This window comes from Bos mutus, chromosome 15, assembly GCF_027580195.1.
Source record: "Bos mutus isolate GX-2022 chromosome 15, NWIPB_WYAK_1.1, whole genome shotgun sequence".
Classification (NCBI taxonomy): Eukaryota; Metazoa; Chordata; class Mammalia; order Artiodactyla; family Bovidae; genus Bos; species Bos mutus.
In genome coordinates, this window is record NC_091631.1 from 79,431,684 (window position 1) to 79,449,531 (window position 17,848).

The 17,848-nt window shown below is 38.9% G+C and overlaps 1 pseudogene; it reads left to right on the plus strand.

Annotated features, from left to right (window-relative positions):
- The first annotated feature begins 14,891 nt into the window (after positions 1 to 14,891).
- Positions 14,892 to 15,830, plus strand: LOC102268117 (olfactory receptor 5M5-like; annotated as a pseudogene).
- The last annotated feature ends 2,018 nt before the right edge of the window (positions 15,831 to 17,848 follow it).

The following is a 17,848-nucleotide window of genomic DNA, read 5'->3' on the forward strand; positions in this document are numbered from 1 at the left end:
GACTGAGAACTTCCACATGCACAAGCTGAATTTAGAAAAAGCAGAGGAACCAGAGATCAAATTGCCAACATCCATCAGATCATAGAAAAAGCAAAGCAATTCCATAAAAAACATATATTTCTGTTTCAGTGACTATGCCAAAACCCTTAACTGTGTAGTCACAACAAGCTGTGGAAAACTTTCAAACAGATAAGAATACCAGAACACCTTACCTGCCTCCTGAGAAATCTGTATGCAGGTCAAAAAGCAACAGTTAGAACTGACATGGAACAGCAAACAGGTTCAAAATTTGGAAAGGAGTATGATAAAGTTGTATATTGTCACCCTGTTTATTTAACTTATATGCAGAGTAAATCATGCAAAATGCTGGACTGGATGAAGCACAAGCTGAAATCAAGATTGCCCAGAGAGGGGAGGAGCCAAGATGGCGGAGGAGTAGGACAGGGAGAACACTTTCTCCCCCACAAATTCATCAAAAGAGCATTTAAACGTCAAGTAAATTCCACAAAACAACTTCTGAATGCCGGCAGAGGACATCAGGCACCCAGAAAAGCAACCCAACTCTTCAAAAGAGGTAGGAAAAAATATAAAAGACAAAAAAAAAAAAAAAAAAAAAGAGACAAAAGAGGGAGGGACGGAGTTCCGTCCCGGGAAGGGAGTCTTAAAAAGAGAGAAGTTTCCAAACACCAGGAAACCTTCTCACTGCCGAATCTGTGCCGAGCTTTGGAAGCACTGAGGGCAACATAACAGGGAGAAAAAATAAACAATTAAAACTCGCAGATTGTGAGCCCTACGGTAACTCCCCCAGCGGAGAAGCAGTGCAGACGCCTGCATCCGCCATTAGCAAGCAGGGGCTGGGCAGGGAGGCGCAGCGCGGGCTGCATCGCTGAGAGTAAGAATCTGGCCTGAATACCCTGAGCGCTATCTGAGCGAAATAATTTGCGCTAGCAAACCAGATGGAGGGATATCTACCACGCGAAAAGCCAGCCCTAACCTAAGACACCGCCAGGCCTGTGCACGGAACAAAGGACTGAATAGAGATAGCCAGCTGCAAACCTTCCCCCTCCGGTGACAGGCAGCCAGAGCCGGAAGGGGGCAATCGCAGCCCCAGAGAGACATTATCTATAAAACTGTAAGCAGGCTTATTTGCTATCTAAAACTTATTGGGGGTCTGGACGGTCAACATCTGCCTGAGAAGGTGCGCTGGTTTTACACCCAGATAACTGAGTGGCGGGGAGGCGATAAGTCGCAGCATTGGCGCTCGCCAAACACCTCATCACCTGAGCTGCTCGGACCTGGGAAGAGCACAAAACACAGGCCCAACTGAGTCTGCGCCTCTGAGGACTACCCAAGTGCCTGAACCTGAGCGGCTTGGATCTGAGAGGTACATGCAGCCCAGGGCTGGCCTCGGATTGTTCCCAGCGGAACAACCTAGAGCCCGAGCAGTGTAGGCAGGGAGGCTACACGCGCCGTGAGCGGGGGCAGACCCAGTGTGGCTGAGGCATTGTGAGCGCACGCCAGTGTTATTTGTTTGCAGCATCCCTCCCTCCCTCCCCGCAGCGCGACTGAACAAGTGAGTCTAGAAAAAAAAAAGTGTCCTCCACCATCCCCTTTGTGTCAGGGCGGAAACCAGACACTGAAGAGACCAGCAAACAGAAGAAGTTATAACAGACGGAAACTCCTTGGAAGCTACAGGCAATAGATTACAACCCTGTGGTTACTACGGACTACATAGGAAGGGGCCTATAGATCTTGAGAAATATAAGTCGGACCAAGGAACTAGCCAAAAATGAACTGAACCCACAATACTCACAACAAAACCGAAGAAAGTCCTAGATATATTTTTACTATTTTTTACCACCATTCTTTCTTTTTTTTTTTTAATTTTAAGTCCTCTATTGTTCCTTTAATTTTCACTTTTATAACCTATTACTTTGCAAGAAAAAAAAAAAGACCCTATTTTTTTCTTCTTCAGCAAACTTCATATATATATTTCTTATAATTTTTTGACCTGTTTTTTTTTTTTCTTCTTCTTCTTCTTTTCTTTAACATTGTATTTTTGAAATTCCAAACTCTACTCTAGATTTTTAATTTTAGCTTTTTGGTATATATTGTCAATTTTGTACCTATAGTCTTTTTTATGATTTCTGTGACTTTTTTTTTCTTTTCTCTGTTTCTTTCTCTTCTTCTTTTATATAACACTGTATATCTGAAATTCCAAACTGTACTCTAGATTTTTAATTTATGTTTTTTGGTATTTGATATAAATTTTGTACCTGTATTTTCTTTATAATTTTTGTGACATTGTTTGTTTTTGTTTGTTTGTTTTCTCCCTTTATTTTTTTCTTCTTTTCTTTTAACATTGTATTTTTGAAATTCCAAACTCTACTCTAGATTTTTAATTTTTGCTTTTTGGTATTAGTTATCAATTTTGTACCTGTATTTTCTTTATAATTTTTGTGACCTTGTTTGTTTTTGTTTGTTTGTTTTTTCTCTCTTTCTTTTCCTTCTTTTCTTTAACATCGTATTTTTGAAATTCCAAACTCTACTCTAGATTTTTAATTTTTGCTTTTATGTTATGTATCTGTTACCAATTTTGTACCTTTAAGAACCCAATCTTCAGGACCCATTTTTCACTAGGGAGCGAGATTACTGGCTTGACTGCTCTCTCTCCCTTTGGACTCTCCTTTTTCTCCACCAGGTCACCTGTGTCTCCTCCCTAACCCCTCTCTACTCTATCCAACTCTGTAAATTTCTGTGTGTTCCAGACGGTGGAGAACACTTAGGGAACTGATTACTGGCTGGATGTGTCTCTCTCCTTTTCATTCCCCCCTTTTTATCCTTCTGGCCACCTCTGTCACCTTCCTCCTTCTTCTCTTCTCTGTATAACTCTGTGAACATCTCTGAGTGGTCCAGTTGTGGAGTGCACATAAGGAAGTGACTACTGGCTAGCCCACTCTCTCCACTACTGATTCCACCTCATCTCATTTGGGTCACCTCTAACTCCCTCCTCCCTCTTCTCTTCTCCATGTAACGCTGTGAACCCCTCTGAGTGACCCTCACAGTAGAGAAACTTTTCATCTTTAACATAGATGTTTTATTAATGGTGCTGTATGGAAGGAGAAGTTTTGAAACTACTGTAAAAATAAGACCAATAACTGGAAGCAGGAGGCTTAAGTGCAAACCCTGACTCCAGGGAACTCCTGACTCCAAGGAACATTAATTGACAGGAGCTCATCAAATGCCTCCATACGGACACTGAAACCAAGCACCACACAAGGGCCAACAAGTTCCAGGGCAAGACATACCAAGCAAATTCTCCAGCAACAAAGGAACACAGCCCTGAGCTTCAAGATACAGGCTGCCCAAAGTCACCCCAAAACCATAGACATCTCATAACTCATTACTGGACATTTCATTGCACTCCAGAGAGAAGAAATACAGCTCCACTCACCAGAACACTGACAAGCTTCCCTAACCAGGAAACCTTGACAAGCCACCTGTACAAACCCACACACAACGAGGAAACGCCACAATAAAGAGAACTCCACAGAATACAGAAAGGACACCCCAAACTCAGCAATTTAAACAAGATGAAGAGACAGAGGAATACCCAGCAGATAAAGGAACAGGATAAATGCCCACCAAACCAAACAAAAGAGGAAGAGATAGGGAATCTACCAGATAAAGAATTCTGAATAATGATAGTGAAATTGATCCAAAATCTTGAAATTAAAATGGAATCACAGATAAATAGCTTGGAGACAAGGATTGAGAAGATGCAAGAAAGGTTTAACAAGGACCTAGAAGAAATAAAAAAGAGTCAATATATAATGAATAATCCAATAAATGAAATTAAAAACACTCTGGAGGCAACAAATAGTAGAATAACAGAGGCAGAAGATAGGATTAGTGAATTAGAAGATATAAGGGTAGAAATAAATGAATCAGAGAGGATAAAAGAAAAACAAATTAAAAGAAATGAGGACAATCTCAGAGACCTCCAGGACAATATTAAACGCTACAACATTCGAATCATAGGGGTCCCAGAAGAAGAAGACAAAAAGAAAGACCATGAGAAAATACTTGAGGAGATAATAGTGGAAAACTTCCCTAAAATGGGGAAGGAAATAATCACCCAAGTCCAAGAAACCCAGAGAGTCCCAAACAGGATAAACCCAAGGAGAAACACCCCAAGACACATATTAATCAAATTAACAAAGATCAAACACAAAGAACAAATATTAAAAGCAGCAAGGGAAAAACAACAAATAACACACAAGGGAATTCCCATAAGGATAACAGCTGATCTTTCAATAGAAACTCTTCAAGCCAGGAGGGAATGGCAAGACATACTTAAAATGATGAAAGAAAATAACCTACAGCCCAGATTATTGTACCCAGCAAGGATCTCATTCAAGTATGAAGGAGAAATCAAAAGCTTTTCAGACAAGCAAAAGCTGAGAGAATTCTGCACCACCAAACCAGCTCTCCAACAAATACTAAAGGATATTCTCTAGACAGGAAACACAAAAATGGTGTATAAACTCGAACCCAAAACAATAAAGTAAATGGCAACGGGATCATACTTATCAGTAATTACCTTAAACGTAAATGGGTTGAATGCCCCAACCAAAAGACAAAGACTGGCTGAATGGATACAAAAACAAAGACCCTACATATGTTGTCTACAAGAGACCCACCTCAAAACAGGGGACACATACAGACTGAAAGTGAAGGGCTGGAAAAAGATTTTCCATGCAAATAGGGACCAAAAGAAAGCAGGAGTAGCAATACTCATATCAGATAAAATAGACTTTAAAACAAAGGCTATGAAAAGAGACAAAGAAGGTCACTACATAATGATCAAAGGATCAATCCAAGAAGAAGATATAACAATTATAAATATATATGCACCCAACACCGGAGCACCGCAGTATGTAAGACAAATGCTAACAAGTATGAAAGGAGAAATTAACAATAACACAATAATAGTGGGAGACTTTAATACCCCACTCACACCTATGGATAGATCAACTAAACAGAAAATTAACAAGGAAACACAAACTTTAAACAATACAGTAGGCCAGTTAGACCTAATTGATATCTATAGGACATTTCATCCCAAAACAATGAATTTCACCTTTTTCTCAAGTGCATATGGAACCTTCTCCAGGATAGATCACATCCTGGGCCATAAAGCTAGCCTTGGTAAACTCAAGAAAATAGAAATCATTCAAAACATCTTTTCTGACCACAATGCAGTAAGATTAGATCTCAATTACAGGAGAAAAACTATTAAAAATTCCAACATATGGAGGCTGAACAACACGCTGCTGAATAACCAACAAATCACAGAAGAAATCAAAAAAGAAATCAAAATTTGCATAGAAACGAATGAAAATGAAAACACAACAACCCAAAACCTGTGGGACACGGTAAAAGCAGTCCTAACGGGAAAGTTCATAGCAATACAGGCACACCTCAAGAAACAAGAAAAAAGTCAAATAAATAACCTAATTCTACACCTAAAGCAACTAGAAAAGGAAGAAATGAAGAACCCCAGGGTTAGTAGAAGGAAAGAAATCTTAAAAATTAGAGCAGAAATAAATGCAAAAGAAACAAAAGAGACCATAGCAAAAATCAACAAAACCAAAAGCTGGTTCTTTGAAAGGATAAATAAAATTGACAAACCATTAGCCAGACTCATCAAGAAACAAAGGGAGAAAAATCAAATCAATAAAATTAGAAACGAAAATGGAGAGATCACAACAGACAACACAGAAATACAAAGGATCATAAGAGACTACTATCAACAATTATATGCCAATAAAATGGACAATGTGGAAGAAATGGACAAATTCTTAGAAAAGTACAACTTTCCAAAACTCGACCAGGAAGAAATAGAAAATCTTAACAGACCCATCACAAGCACGGAAATTGAAACTGTAATAAAAAAATCTTCCAGCAAACAAAAGCCCAGGTCCAGACGGCTTCACAGCTGAATTCTACCAAAAATTTAGAGAAGAGCTAACACCTAACCTGCTCAAACTCTTCCAGAAAATTGCAGAGGAAGGTAAACTTCCAAACTCATTCTATGAGGCCACCATCACCCTAATACCAAAACCTGACAAAGACCCCACGAAAAAAGAAAACTACAGGTCAATATCACTGATGAACATAGATGCAAAAATCCTTAACAAAATTCTAGCAATCAGAATCCAACAACACATTAAAAAGATCATACACCAAGAAAATGAAGCAACTGACAAACAACTAATCTCAAAAATATACAAGCAACTCCTACAGCTCAACTCCAGAAAAATAAATGACCCAATCAAAAAATGGGCCAAAGAACTAAATAAACATTTCTCCAAAGAAGACATACAGATGGCTAACAAACACATGAAAAGATGCTCAACATCACTCATTATCAGAGAAATGCAAATCAAAACCACTATGAGGTACCATTTCACACCAGTCAGAATGGCTGCGATCCAAAAGTCTACAAATAATAAATGCTGGAGAGGGTGTGGAGAAAAGGGAACCCTCTTACACTGTTGGTGGGAATGCAAACTAGTACAGCCACTATGGAGAACAGTGTGGAGATTCCTTAAAAAACGGGAAATAGAACTGCCTTATGATCCAGCAGTCCCACTGCTGGGCATACACACTGAGGAAACCAGAAGGGAAAGAGACACGTGTACCCCAATGTTCATCGCAGCACTGTTTATAATAGCCAGGACATGGAAGTAACCTAGATTCCCATCAGCAGATGAATGGATAAGAAAGCTGTGGTACATATACACAATGGAGTATTACTCAGCCATTAAAAAGAATACATTTGAATCAGTTCTAATGAGGTGGATGAAACTGGAACCTATTATACAGAGTGAAGTAAGCCAGAAGGAAAAACACCAATACAGTATACTAATGCATATATATGGAATTTAGAAAGATGGTAACAATAACCTGGTGTACGAGACAGCAAAAGAGACACTGATGTATAGAACAGTCTTATGGACTCTGTGGGAGAGGGAGAGGGTGGGAAAATTTGGGAGAATGACATTGAAACATGTAAAATATCATGTAAGAAACGAGTTGCCAGTCCAGGTTCGATGCACGATACTGGATGCTTGGGGCTAGTGCACTGGGATGACCCAGTGGGATGGTATGGGGAGGGAGGAGGGAGGAGGGTCCAGAATGGGGAACACATGTATACCTGTGGCGGATTCATTTTGATATTTGGCAAAACTAATACAATTATGTAAAGTTTAAAAAAATAAAAATAAAAAAAAAAGATTGCCCAGAGAAACAACAATACCCTCAGATATGCAGGTGACACCACCCTTATGGCAGAAGGCAAATAGAAACTGAAGACCTTCTTGATGAACGTTAAATAGAAGAGTGAAAAAACTGGCTTAAAACTCATATTTCAAAAGCTAAGATCATGTTGTCAGGTCCCATCACTTCATAGTAAATAGATGGGGAAAAAATAGAAACAATGACAGATTTTATTTTCTTGGGCTCCAAAACCACTGTTGATAGTGACTGTAGCATGAAATTAAAAGATCCTTGCTCCTTGGAAGAAACGATTTTACAAATCTAGACAACGCATTAAAAAGCAGCAACATCACTTTGTCAACAAAGATCCATATTGACAATGTTATGATTTTCTCAGTAGTCATTTACGGATGTTTGAGCTAGACCATAAAGAAGACTGAGTGCTGAAGAACTGATGTTTTTTGAATTGTGGTGCTACAGAATACTTTTGAAGAGTCCCTTGGACAGCCAGGACATCAAACCAGTCAATCCTAAAAGAAATGAATCTTGGATATTCATTGGAAGGACTGATGTTGAAGCTGAAGGTCCAAAACTTTGGTCATCTGATACGAAGACCCTGATGTTGGTAAAGATTGAGGGCAGGAAGAGAAGGGGGTGGAAAAGGATAAGATGGTTGGATAACATAGTGGACTCAATGGACATGAGTGAGCAAACTCAGGGAGATATTGAAGGACAGGGAAGCCTGGCATGCTGCAGTCCATGGAGTCACAGACTCAGACATGAATGAGCGACTGAACAACAACAAATATTTATATATGTATAAATTTTATGTTATGTTATTCTATTATCTTTATTGGCTGAACCATTCTTTAAAATCTGTAGTGCTTTGAAATTTTGGCTCAGATGGTAAATGCGGGAGACCCAGGTTTGATCCCTGGGTAGGGAAGATTCCCTGGAGAAGGAAATGACAACCCACTCCAGTACTTTTGCCTAGAAAATCCCATGGAAGGAGGAGCTTGGTGCAGGCCACTGTCCATGGGGTCGCAAAGAGTTGGCACAACTGAGCAACTTCACTTTCTTTACATGTGATTTTATATATTCTCATAACAACTCCTTTTTTTTCCTAATGCTGTATTGCATTCCCCTGCTTCCCTCTCCCACCGATAACCACTAGTTTGTCTATATCTGTGCCTCTGGTTCTTTTTTGTTTACTTCACAATATTGTTGTATTTTTTTATATTCCACCTATATGTGATATCATACAGCATTTCTTTTTGTCTCTTTCTGCCTTATTTTAGTAGTTTAATGTCCTCCAAGTACATCTATGCTGCCACAAACGCAAAACTGCATTCACATACAGTAGGTTCTTTACATATGAGCTTTCAAGTTGTGAACTTTCAAAGGTGTGAGTGTGTGTTCACATGTCAAATCACATCAGTTAGTTCACATGTCTAGCCTACTTTATGTGCGTGCATCCTCTACCACTAACTGTTTTTGTGTACTCTTCTGTACCATACTGCAGAGTACACTGGTACAGTACCTTTATTTCAAGTCAAACACATCTGGAAGCAACTGTAAACACACTGTGACGTGAAGTACACTTCAGATACTCTCCACTTATGCCTACTTACTTACAGGTGATTGGTAACAATGTCCCATCTCAATCAGACACACTGCGTGGTCTTGGCTCTGGAAAGGGGAGAAGGGAGCAATAGTTATCTCACAGCTTTGCTGTGCCTGGGTGATTCCAGTTGTCAAAAAAAAAAGGGGGGGACAGAGAAGCACCTCTAAGACACATTCTCAAATTCAATTTTATCTGTAATAATCCCAGTAATGTTAATCTATGATTTTTGTGTTTAGTCTGCAAGTGACCCATGATCCAGAAGGATGGTGATTCAATGACCCTTTTAGCATCCAGCAATATTGAAGCCAGAAATGCATATTCTACTGCAGCATTTATTGAATAACTATCATGTGACACCCTGGTATAAGTAAGGGATGAGAAACAAAATTTTACTCAGATGTTTTAACTAAAGATAATTTAATGGACCAAATTTATAAAGACAATGCAGTCAGAGTTAAAGAAATCAGTCCAAGAAATTGAAGTATCTGTGGCTAGGTTTAGAATGCAAGTTTAGTCCCAGACCTGAAGAGGCCAACACAAGAACTACTGTGAGGAGTCCAGTGAAACTATATCCAGGAAGAATGTCCCAGTCCACCTCAGCAGGAATTTTCTTTGGAAAGATGCAGCCACCGTAGCACTTCATTATGAAACTGGGAGAAAAATGGAAAAGAAATTTGGATATTTTTCTCTTACTCTCACCTGAGTTATGCTCTTGATTTCTCCCATTGGCCAAACTCAAAACTAGTTACCCTAGGTGCTCTATTGATGGACTCTAAGGATTAAACTATGAGTGAACAACAACAAAAAAATTGTAGAGAAAAAAGACAATAGATCTAGATGGGCTAGACTGATAGAGGAAGAATCAGCAGCACATTTATATTATGTCTACCCACAGTGTTCCCATTGTTATGTGTTTATTACTATAACTACCTAAAATATAAAAAACAAGGATCAGAATCAGGAAATAAGTAGTCCAAATGCAACAAAAGTTGTCTGATCATCTGATGGTTTACCTATATCATGAACTCTTTCATCTTGTTTCTTGTAAACAGGAGAACTTAATGTGTTCCCCAAGTCAAGTCTCAAAATATCAAGATATTTAGGCATAAGTTAAAACAAATAATGGATCCCATTGCTTCACCAGTTCAGGAGATTTTATTCCCTGATGATACTGGGGAGTGGCAAGAAGTTATGTCCTCAATGGACTTGAGATTATTAAAAGAGTAAAAAACTTGTTTACAGTCTAAATGATTTTATGTAAGAAATAACTGAACCCTGGGGAGTTGGCTCCTCTGTGACAATAATGGCAACTCCTTAGGTTTTCCACTTCCATGCTGTCCCTGGGAAATCACTTTTCTTTCACAGGTAGGACTAGTTATTATTAAAATATTTTAGAATCTAAAAATAAATATTTTAATCAAAAGAATAAAGTCATGGCCTGAAGCCTATTCTCATAAAATAACAAATTTTTTAATAATTCTTAAATGAATTTTAATAAAATTTCTACATTAAAGTAGGAAAGAACAGTACATATTTAGAATAAATGCAATGGAAGAAACATCCTTCACTGAATATTGCATGGAAATCATTATTATTTTATAAGCTAGGCAAAGTTCTTTTAAAAGTTATTTTTCTTCTTTTTCTCTCTAACGGAGGTAAAAGAAGAATTAACTGTGCCTAGATCATCACTAAGTAATTACTGCTTATTGAGTACTTTCTGCTATGAAGATGAAAAAAAAAAAAAAAGTGAAAGGGTTAGTCCTTCAGCCATGTTTAACCCTTTGCTACCCCATGGACTGTAACCCACTGGACTCCTCTGTCTATGAAACTCTCCAGGCAAGAATACTGGAGTGGGTAGCCACTCCTTTCTCCAAAGGATCTTCCCAACTCAGGAATTGAACCGGGGTCTCCTGCATTGCAGGCAGATTCTTTACCATCTGAACTACCAGGGAAGCCCCCTTTCTGCTATCCTGCCCTTCTAATTGCTAACTTTCACCTGATGAAGGTGATGTGCTCCCCGCAAAGAAAAGGATGTCATAAACACATGCATCAAATATAAGACACAATTCAGTTTGTGAAATGCTAACAGTTCAGTTCAGTCGCTCTGTCATGTCAGACTCTTTGAGACCCCATGGACTGCAGCATGCCAGCCTCCCTGTCCATCACCAACTCCCAGAGTCTACTCAAACTCATGTCCATTGAGTAGGTGATTCCATCTCCATCAGTGCCATTTCGGTCAGTAAAATGCTATAATGTAACTCAAATTCAGGTATTGCTTCTAAATACCGGCCATTTCTTTCACTTCTCTCTGAGTTTTTCTTGTGCAATCTTGTAAGATACTGTGTTCTGTTTTTGAAAAGAGAGATCATGACCATAAAATACTCTGGTAAATGAAATGGAATGTTCATTGCTTGCACTGTCTCATTTTTGCACAGTGAAAATTGAATGGAGATGTTAATTATTTGGAGTTTAGGTTGTTCAGTTCAGTTCAGTCACTCAGTTGTGTCTGACTCTTTGCAACCCCATGAATCACAGCATGCCAGGCCTCCCTGTCCATCACCAACTCCCAGAGTTCACTCAGACTCACGTCCATCGAGTCCGTGATGCCATCCAGCCATCTCATCCTCTGTCGTCCCCTTCTCCTCCTGACCTCAATCCCTCCCAGCATCAGTCTTTTTCAATGAGTAAACTCTTTGCATGAGGTGGCCAAAGTACTGGAGTTTCAGCTTTAGCATCATTCCTTCCAAAGAAATCCCAGGGCTGATCTCCTTCAGAATGGACTGGTTGGATCTCCTTGCAGTCCAAGGGACACTCAAGAGTCTTCTCCAACACCACAGTTCAAAAGCATCAATTCTTTGGTGCTCAGCCTTCTTCACAGTCCAACTCTCACATCCATACACGACCACTGGAACAACCATAGCCTTGACTAGATGGGCCTTTGTTGGCAAAGTAATGTCTCTGCTTTTCAATATGCTATTTAGGTCGGTCATAATTGTCCTTCCAAGGTGTAAGCGTCTTTTAATTTCATGGCTGCAATCACTGTCTGCAGAGATTTTGGAGCCCCCCAAAATAAAGTCTGACACTGTTTCCCCATCTATTTCCCATGAAGTGATGGGACCGGATGCCATGATCTTTGTTTTCTGAATGTTGAGCTTTAAGCCAACTTTTTCACTCTCCACTTTCACTTTCATCAAGAGGCTTTTTTGTTCCTCTTCACTTTGTGCCATAAGGGTGGTGTCATCTGCATATCTGAGGTTATTGATATTTCTCCTGGCAATCTTGATTCCAGCTTGTGCTTCTTCCAGCCCAGAGTTTCTCATGATGTACTCTGCATAGAAGTTAAATAAGCAGGGTGACAATATACAGCCTTGACGTACTCCTTTTCCTATTTAGAACTAGTCTGTTGTTCCATGTCCAGTTCTAACTGTTGCTTAGGATTCAATAAATACATATTAAAGACACAATCCTTACCCTAAAGTATGTTTACTTATTACAAGGCTATAATCTTCAGTTCAGTTCCATTGCTCAGTCATGTCCAACACTTTGCAACCCCATAGTCTGCAACACAGTAGACCTCCCTGTCCATCACCAACTCCCAGAAATGACTCAAACACATGTCCATCAAGTCGTGATGCCATCCAACCATCTCTTTCTCTGTCATCCCCTTCTCCTCTGGCCTTCAATCTTTCCCCAAATCAGGGTCTTTTCAAATGAGTCAGTTCTTTGCATCAGCTGGCCAAAGTATTGGAGCTTCAGTTTCAGCATCATTCCTTCCAACTAACTGTAATCTTAGGAACTTATAAAAAGAAAACCAAATGATTGTGATCTTAATTGATTTAGATGACTTCTCTTTCATTTTATGACCCTGGTCAATAAGTTCACATATCTCAAGAGGATAATGAAGTAGTGTAAATCGCAAAAAAGCAGGCGTGGTTCATTTACAAAGTGATTTAAATGTGACCCATGCCCATTCTTGGCACTGTAGCTACTAATAAGTGTCATTATAACAATGACATACCTGGTTATGTGCTATTGAAAGAAAGTGTAGATTTTTCTAGCATGGCGTTCATGATCTCCCTTATCATGCACAAATGTTGAGAAATGCACTTTATGATTTTTTTACATACTTTCTCAACTTTATGTGTAATATAATTATTCTTATCAGTGTTTCCTTTTACATGCTTTAAATAACTTAGAATTCTTGTTGTTGAGTATATCTTTATTCCCTACAAGAGTTAAAATGAGGTAGTTACAATAAAATCATTACAGTTTGGGGATGTGTCTGTCAGTCAGTCATCTTAGAAAAATTGTCTCTTCTCCTAAGAGGAAACTTTTCATACATTGCTTTCCCCCAATAACACATTTAATGCATTATTACCATCGAGACCAGCTCAACAAGCAAGGTTTCTGAAAGCATGATACCGTGAGAGAATGAGAAAGAGACACAAGAATTCAGAGAAAAGAGAGGATCAGGAGACCAACACCGCTCCAAGGTGAAGATGTCGATAATGAATCCAAGCCAGCTTTATTATACTTTATTATAACTTTATTATACTTTTTATATGAATGAAAGAATATGCGGGGAGTTAAACTATAACTCATGCGGCCTTCAGGGCCAAAGAACAAAATGATCATTAACCATTGAGTAATTAGGAAACAGTAATCAATAACAAATCAGTAACTAAGACTAATATTCTTATATATAGAATTTCCTCCAAATACGTAAAACATGTGACTCTGAGAAGCCAGTTGAGAAACAGTCTGGGGTCGGTTTTCTGACCCCAGGATCATATCTTGTTTTCAAGATTATGAGTTGTTTCCTCTGGACTTGTTCCAAGAGTCTCATGCCTTATAGTATCCAGTTTATCAATAATTATAAATTTCTTTTGTGGCCCTTGCTGGGGCCTGCTTTTCTTTTATTCTTCCTGTCTCTTACAATTACATTTCCAACAATGTGTTTAATACATTTAATACATTATTGCTCCCCAAATAATATGTTTAATACATTATTGCTCTTTCATTTAATAGTTACCATGTATATATATATAAATACATACATATTGCTTATGTACTAATTGCTTACCTGATTTTGCAAAAAAAAAAAAAACTCGTTTATTTTGTACCCTAGGAACCAATTTTGCCCTCAATAATTGACTGTAATATAGAAAGACAAGGATATCTTGAGATGTCTTAAAAGTTAAGTAAGATTTGGTGAGGGCCACCAGAGATAGGCAAGAGTGGATAAAATGAACATACATCGCAACATGAGGGGCTATCTTTAAAATGACCTTGAGGTTAGAGTGGCAGATTAGAAGACAGACACTGCTTCTATAAAGATATATCTATTCCACTTACTTAAGCCCAATCAGCTGTGAAAAAATGAGTTTCAATTACTGATGCTTTAGACACCACATCAAAATTATAGTAAAAACAAAGGAACATAATTTCAAAGAGAAACAATATTTAAAGGAATTATCAGTGGTCAATTCATGCTAATGTTTTCTAGAAAAGATAAAAGCTTTTCAACTATTAAAAGAATAGCAGAGTAGCATTTTAAAATATGATTGCCTTTATGTAAAGAGACTGTATTAAGTATTAAGTTAGATATCGAAAATACATAGTTCATGCTTACTAGCTTATTTCGGTCTTTAAAGTACTTTCTGATGTGGCCCATTTATAAATTTTTTACTGAATTTGTTACATTATTAGTATAGTGTTATGTTTTGGTTTTATGGCCACGAGGCATCTTGGATCTTAGCTGTTTAACTGGGAACCAAACACACATGCACCACATTAGAAGGTGACGTTTTAACCACTGGATTGCCAGGGAAGTCCCCTATGTTATTTCTTTATACCACATGTATTTACGAGTTTGAAAGGAATAGGCCTCAGATGACATGATGTCAGTAGTGGAAAAATGACGAAGGACCAATTCATTTTAATTTCCTTTACTTTAGACATCACTGGAAGCTGAACAAACACAATGTTAAAGGAAAACTACACAGAAGTGACTGAGTTTATCCTCCTGGGACTGACAGATTGAGCTGATTTGCAGCCTGTCCATTTTATGGTCTTCTTAGTCATCTACCTGATCACAGTCATTGGTAATGTGGACATGATTTTGTTAATCAGAACTGACTCAAAGCTTCAGACTTCAATGTATTTCTTCTTCAGCCACGTCTCCTTTGTAGATCTCTGTTATGCCAGCACTGTTGCTCCTCAGATGCTGGTCAATCTCTTAACAAAGAGAAAAAAATATTTCCTTCCTTGGTTGTGTCATACAATTTCACTTTTTAATTGCCCTGGTGATCACAGATTATTATATTTTGGCAGTGATGGCTTATGATTGCTACATGGCCATCTGCAAACCCTTGTTATATGCCAGCAAGATGTCCCGAGGTGTCTGCCTCTCTCTCGTAGCTGCTGCTTATATTTATGGCTTTGAAAATGATCTTGCCCAGACCATCCTGATGCTCCGTCTCTCCTTCTGTGGACCCAATGAAATCAACCACTTTTACTGTGCGGACCCACCTCTCGTAGTCCTGGCCTGCTCAGATACTTATGTCAAAGAGACTGCCATGTTTGTAGTTGCTGGTTTCAACCTCATGTGTTCGCTCACCATCATCCTCATTGCCTACATTTTCATCTTTACAACCATCCTGCGTATCCATTCTGCAGAAGGGAAGCACAAGGCCTTCTCCACCTGTGGGTCTCACCTGACGGCTGTCACTGTATTTTATAGGACATTGTTCTGCATGCATCTGAGACCCCTTCTGAGACCTCTGTAGAACAGGGAAAAATTGAAGCTGTTTTTTATATCTTTGTGAGTCTTATGCTAAATCCTTTGATCTACAGCCTTCAAAACAAAGATGTTAAAAGAGCATTAAGGCAAGTAATTCAAAGGAAATTGTTCACCAAATAGGGTAAATGTTTTGGTCACAGGTATTTAACATAGCTGTATTCTCTGAGCATTTATTAAACATTTTAAATTAAGTCATTTTTTGTAATTGGCCTATTATATTTATAAGAATTTATCAAATTATTAGCTTGTGTTGCCTTAGTTTACTTAAAATGAATACTGCACAGAAATTAAAATGTAAGACCAGACAAAATTATTATTGCTCTATAAAATTGATAAAGGACAGAAAATTATATTGGCAGTATTCAGAGGGATACATGTTATAAAAGGCAGAATTTCAAAAAAATGTTACACTTATGACAATTTGTTAGATTTTGGGGGTTTAAAATTTCCAAATGATTTCCCAGAAATTTTCAACCATAGCCAGCTGTGATGTCTGTCAGAAGTGTTTTGCCTATGTTCTCCTCTAGGAGTTTTATAGTTTCTGGTCTTACGTTTAGCTCCAGTTTATTTTTGTTAATAAAGTTCCTGGGCAATTAGGATCGTGTTTAAATTTTCCCCAAAAAAAACCCCTCTGATGGCTCTCTACTTTACTCAGGGCTGTCCCCTACAAGTTTCTCTGTCAAAGGACTCCTGCAGCTATGCATTACGATTGTTTACAGTCTCCCAGCCTCCAGAGGCATGGGAAGTTTAAGATATTCAAATAGTCTCCTAGCCTCAGAGGCATGGGAAGCTTAAGATATTCAAATAGCTTAGAGCCTCTCAGAGAGTTAAAAACTGTCAGAATAAATAGTAAAGGATTTCATTGATGAGTCAATGCTTGTTGCCAAGTTTTCACATCCCCTGAATTGTATCCTTGAATATGTATCAATTAATAGTGGGTATGTAGAAAAAATAAGTAGTGGCCTTGGTGTTAGTAACTTTAGACCCTTAAGGTAATAAATTCTTTCTTTGTTGTAAACCCATTACACATCCGCCCTATAGGAATGCAATTTTATCTTTGGAAGATGGTGCCAAACCTTGAAATAATTACTCTTAGAAAGTAAGTCTTTGTTGATAAGTCCTTGTCAAGAGTCATAAAATGTTAGTAGGCCTTCTGGCCAGAAGATGATGTAAATCACCTAAACCATTTGTATACGATACATTTGCAGGAAAGAAACCTTGGTTTTTGATAAGAATCAAAGACTGCTGACTTTGCATCCCCTATTATCCTCTATGTGTAACTTAGGGTATAAAAGCCCCTGTTAAAAATAAAGCTACGGGCCTTGTTCACCAGCGCTTGGTCTCCATGTCATTCTTCCCTCTAACCTCCAGCTGAGTCTCCATCTGGGGAGCTTGGAACCCACCATGCTTACTAATTATGCCTGGGCTTCTAAGACCCACTCGAGAAGGTGTCTAGGGTGAGACACCTTCCGCTATCGAGAGAGAGGCGCCTGCGCCGTAAGTGGTGCAAACTTCTTGTCTTGAAGTTTTATTGGTCTCCCAGCGTAAACCAAGCTACTCAGCTTCTTTTCTCCACTGAATTTTCCTACTGAGCTATCCTCATTCTATTGTTCTCTATATCTCTAATTAGCATATAAATAGTCGCCTAGGCCGTCTCTCCTTGAATACCCTGGATCAGCTGGGGCTGGTCCCCCCAGCAGGTGGCGCCCGATACAGGATTTTTGAAGGTAAGCTCCCAGCAATTGGGGTTACCAGCCCTATTGCCCCCGTTCTCGGAACAACTGGGTTATCAGCCCTCTTGTTCCCCACGGAGCAGTTTGGGTGACCAGCCCTACTGCTCCTCCTTTTGGAACAGTTTGAGCCATCAGCCTACTGTTCCTCCCCGGGACAATCTGGGTCACCAGCCCTATTGTTCTTCCAGTGTTGGGATGGCTAGGACCCCACTCGAGGGTGCCGCGGACCCCCTGTAGGATAGACAGGGCGAGAGGGTGGGAAGTGTTGAAAGTGTTAAAGAGTTAGACTTAGAGAGAGAAAACAGTTTCTGAAGTTAAAAGGCCAAAGAAAAGCCTGATCTTTTGATAGCTTAAAGCAAAATCTTTTACTATACTTAATTTTCTGACATGGGTAATACTGAATCA